This window comes from Rhipicephalus microplus, chromosome 2 (genome assembly GCF_043290135.1).
Source record: "Rhipicephalus microplus isolate Deutch F79 chromosome 2, USDA_Rmic, whole genome shotgun sequence".
Lineage (NCBI taxonomy): Eukaryota > Metazoa > Arthropoda > Arachnida > Ixodida > Ixodidae > Rhipicephalus > Rhipicephalus microplus.
This window is the reverse complement of record NC_134701.1, coordinates 138,779,634-138,784,863: the sequence shown is the minus strand read 5'-3', so window position 1 is coordinate 138,784,863 and position 5,230 is coordinate 138,779,634.

The window sequence follows — 5,230 nt, the reverse complement described above, 5'->3', positions numbered from 1 at the left end:
ATTGAGCACTATTTTTTATTGTTTAACAACGCAAAGAAGGAGTCTCTCACCGGCACCACCTTGGAGGTCAAAATGTTATACTCGTTACATCCTACGGGGGACGAACGGTTGCCGCTATAGGGAGCTTCGCCCCTAAAACTTCTACGCCATCATGGAGACAACATCGCAGAAGAAGGCTTTAAAAGCGCTGTGAGGCTCCCTGAGATTGACCGGTCAGAACGACTTCGAATGGAATGCTCTCGTGTTTGTGTTTGTGCAAATATTTTTACCTTTAATATTTATTTTCTCTTAGTCTGTCTCTTTCAACTCCTTATACCCCGAACCCATTGCAGGGTAACATTTGAAATACTACCTCCTGGTGAACACCTCATTATTTCTCCTATTGTCCTATGCCATTTGTGAACAGCAATAAAAAAAAAACGAGCATATATCCTTGAAGTGGGGCGAAGCGTCCGTCAGTCTGTACATGCTTTCCGTCCATACGTTCGCTATTCCTTCCGTCCGTCCGTTCATGTGACTGTCGATGCATCCGTGGGTCCGTACGTTCGTCTGTGGGTCCTTCCGTACGTCTGTCCGCGTTTGCGTCCATCTGTCCGTCCATTCGTCCGTACGTCCATTTGTGCATCTACGCGTCCATCCATGCGTCCATCTCTGCTTTGGTCCGCCCATCCGTCCGTGCATCTGCCTGCCTGCCTGTTTTTCCGTCCATCCGCGCATCCTCCCAACTGTACATCTGCTTGCCTGTCTGTGCGTCTGTGAGTCCGTTCTTCCTTTCGTCCATCTGTTCATCTACTGAACACTCCAAGCACCACCATCTTACATATTTTCATCATATATTCATCATAAAGAAGTACCGCCATCCAGCGGACATTCCAAAGACTAAACGCGAGGTGGCTATCTACTGCGACTACTACTAGTACTACTACTACCTACATCGAAAACGCATGACCCATGGCTTAAGGAGCTTGGCCCTTAAATTGCCAAAGAGCAGCTGATTCAGGTGCCATAGTTGTCCGCTGCAGCTAACGCCATCAGTGTCCGTACAGCCGCTAGAACTAGCATGCCGCTTCTATGCTTGCTTATTGTATGAACCTTCATCCCAGATCCGAAACGGCTAGCTTGCACAATGCTGAAGTGTGTATACTGGTGCCATCGATGGCTGTTGCTGCCTCACCTGTTTACGCGCAGAGAATGCACGCATTGGTGCTGTCATGACAGGTGTACAGCCTGTTGACAGTGTATATCATGAGGCGCAAGACAAAAGTCTTTTACTTCCTGCTGTAGTCCGGTGAAGAAGAGCTGCATTGGAGATAGCGAGCGCCGCTCTGCAAACAGTATGAAGTAATGCGTCAGTGCACGCATAGCTGATTCTTGGTGCAGTTCATCATCCTAAATTTATACTGAAATAATTCGGTAGAGGTTATGTTGTCGCGAATGTTTCCGAGAGCAGAAAGTTTCGATCTCTGAGCCGCGAAAATGTCGTTGTTAAAGGTCGCATAAGATTTTGTGTGAAGTTCATGCTGTGCCTGTTTGATTTCTGGAGCGTTTCATTTTACATGCACAGCACTAGTATTAAGTGCAGACGTCTTGTACGCCTGCTGTGGCTTTGTGACGCGTTGTGCCTTGTGGGTCTGTGCTGTTTTTGAATCTCTATGTTGGAACACAGTTCCTGCATGGGTTCGAGAAGAAACACGTTGTTGTCATCAAAGACGGCGACAAAGCTTTCAAAACTTAAGATAATGGCTACCCCAGTTGTTCTCGGTTAGTTCTGCAGCACACTCTTTTTTGGTTAGGCTCTTTGTTTTGCAGACTCTTAGCAATTCACCTAATATGCGAGGCACACTCGTGGTGTTTCCTATCTAAAAAATCCTGATACATAAACTGAAACTAGGCTGAATTTTATAGAATGATAAAACGCTCACGAATAATTATAACATTTAAAACAATCGTAACAAAGTTAACCCGATAAAACTATTTACAAATAGGATGTTAGGTAAATCAAGGCTTTTCTATGTGAAGTATTGTACCACTAGAGCCTCCTGACAAGACCGATATTCGAGATGTAATGGATTATTGAGATTACGACGTCTTTACCATTTTTCTTTTCGCTCTACTGATATTTTTCAGTCCCCTTCCCCATCCCTAGACAGAGTAGCATGACAGTGATTTATAGACGCTGGCAAAAATCTCTGTTTTACAATAGAGAGTGTTCCTCTCTCTAAAGATATCGTAGTCAACATGGGAGGATTTCGGTATAGAACATGACCTCAAAAGGCAGTTTCCAAACAAAAAAGATTTTTGTCTGCTATCTGCCGTAACCAAAGTGAGCCAGATTCATTAAGCCAGCGCCGCATCAGTGATCGAAACACACACGTTCAATATTGGTGCATTCAATTTGTTTCATTGGTGTCCTACTTTATTCCCATCAAGGTTTCGTTCCTACACCAGATTTCCTCATGCAAGAAGGTACTTACTGAGGAACATGATGTGTTACGATAATCTGTATTTATAAAGAGTAAGAGGCCGGTTTTTTTACTTTTTCTTCTCCTTAGTGTTTATCCACGGTTTTTCTCGTACATTATTAATTCCTCTTATCCTTACATTACGCTATCGATACACTACCGGTGCTCGTTAGCGACATAATCTTGTGCGTCGCTATCCGGCGCGTAGGCAGCGACACCGCCCAGGCGTACCAACAAGACAGATATAGGGAGAAGGAGTGGGATGTACGAAGGCCCGTCCAATAATCTCTCAGTATGTGCGTCCTAGGCATAGTTGGTGGCGCATTCACCATCTACCGTGGCGTATTGACAGGTCGTAGGTTCCACTTTCGGTTCACCCGACTCGGCGATATTTTTCCTTCTAGTCTTGTTTTCTTTGTCTACTGCTCGTGTGCATTTTATCAACGTCGTATCCACGATGGAAATCCGTCATTTAAGTATTAGTAGGCACCTCGGCTTTCGAGCTAATAAATGTTTTTGGAATATTTTGAAGAGTATTTACAGCTTTATCATTTCGGCTTAAGTGTACTTCTGAGAATAATCATATTATTCTCAGTAGTGCAAAGTTTTTGTTAATATATACGGCACACTAAGGTCATGCGCTATTGAAACCACATAGGAAGCACTGCAAAAAGCCAAGGAGATCTTTCCTCCTTGATGAGTGCTCCTTGGTGAGTGCTGTGACAATATGCTGGTGTACCTAGCCATAACTTGTGTACTATGAAAACCATGCATCCCATTTATTTATGTGCGAGCCATCGCAACTACACGTATCTGCTGCCATGAAGCTGGCGGGCAATCTCGAGTGGCAAAGAAAGACAACTTGATAACATCAATAGTGTGGCGCAAGCAATACGTCGACAAAAAGGAAAACAATCATGGCGTGACAAGTATGCCAGCTGTTAGGTCAACATATGAGCTGTCTATGTTTAAGGGGGAGAGTGCCTTTTTTTCCATTTTGCTATTACGTATATAGTGGAAATGAGTTCTGCGGCATCTCTCAAGGCAGCGGAAAGGTTATCAAACGAAAAAAAAAACACTCGTTCGTAGCACGAAGCCACAAGAAAATCCATATGGATTTCATTTTCCTTCCATAACCCTTCCGTCACCTTGCGGGTTTCTGAAGAACTCATTTGCATTACTTCTGTCCTTGTGCTTCGAGTTGTCGATGAATTCGCCCTCGCGCTGAAAGTTGCTAGCTTCCTGGTTAGTTCTATTAGCGGAGCGACCACCCAGGATAGGCGTTGGTTCCAGGTTCTAGCCACGGACAAGGATAAATTTTTCGGCAACAAAGAGGCTTTTTTCCTTGTGGCTTCATGTTACGAACGGGTGGTTGTGTTCTTTCCCCTTCATAAGTATATGGGAGTATTCAGCAACTTGACTAAAAGGAATTCGTAGGTACGAGAAGCCGAAGTTGGTTTTCAAGTACTTTCAAAAAAGCTAACTCTAGGGCTAAACTGGAAGCTTTTACCTACACAGGCGTTTTGTCTTTCAATACACGTCAGGCATGGTCAGTTGGCTGGCCTAATAATTTAAATCCAACATATGCTACAACAGCCCAATAGGCGCGTTCACACTAAGGTAATGAAAGACGTAGCCTGAAAGTGTAGCTAGGAAGACGAAAACACACACACATGGACACACATGCACACGCACACACACACGCTTGCGTTCCCATTGGCTGTTATAAAATCTGAGATGTCCCCACGAGGAAAAAACTCCCCGAAGGGAACCCTGATGGGATGCAACGCAGCAGCGTTGCGCACGCGTGGCGTCCCGAGTAGAACGGCGCCAATGCGGGTGCTGCGGTGAGCGCTTCATTATTTGTTTGAAACAATGGCTGGCGTAGCTCTTGTAGGTGACCCGTACATACATGTTTGAGCGTGTACATTAGGTGCGTGTCAGCCTAATTGCGCGTGAACCGACGAGTGCGTGGTGTAGCGAGCTGCGGTCGCTGAAAGTGTTACGGGCGAACTGACAAGGCCGCAGCTGCCGGCGCCGTGGTGAGCGCTTGGGAGGCGTGGGAGAGAGTGGCGTCATCACGCACTGCGAAGAGAGCATGATGTCAGCGCGCAGCAGCAGTGTGACCTACTTGGCACAGCGCCAACACCTATGGCGCACGGGTCGTTGTATGGAAGAACAGCGTTACACACACTAGTCTCAGTGCTGCTTCACATGTAATAAAGCCTACCAATGGAACTATTTCGCAACTTCATGCATAGTTTTTCTATTGCAGAAAGCGTTCCGCAATGACTGAAAGTATTCGTAATGAGATCTCACAACGTTCATCAAGTAACACGCGTTCAAGTCGCTTACTCTCATAAAGAGGTCGTTCTTGAGGCCGACGGAACCAATACAACTGCCCAGTTACGTGCGCTGAACGGGAGCTCAACAGCAGTAAATTGAAACGATAAAAAAGATACCCGCTAAGGGCTTAACATCAAGGAGGCTAGAGGGGTTTCCCGTTCCCCTCGCCTAGTGGTCAACAGCCTGCGGCTACGCATATAGACACAGCCATCTCTTTCAGACTCATGTACATAAAAGTACATGTTGTTTGAAGACTCCACCCTCCTTTGAAGCATTGTTTCCGCCTACCTGGTCACAAACACAGACACGAAAATGGAGGCCATGTTCTCTCCATTTCGCCGTATGCGCAGCTCAAATTGCTACACTCGTGTTTACGTCAGCGTTTTCGATCACGTTTCCCTTTTCTCTCATCCTTTTAGCCT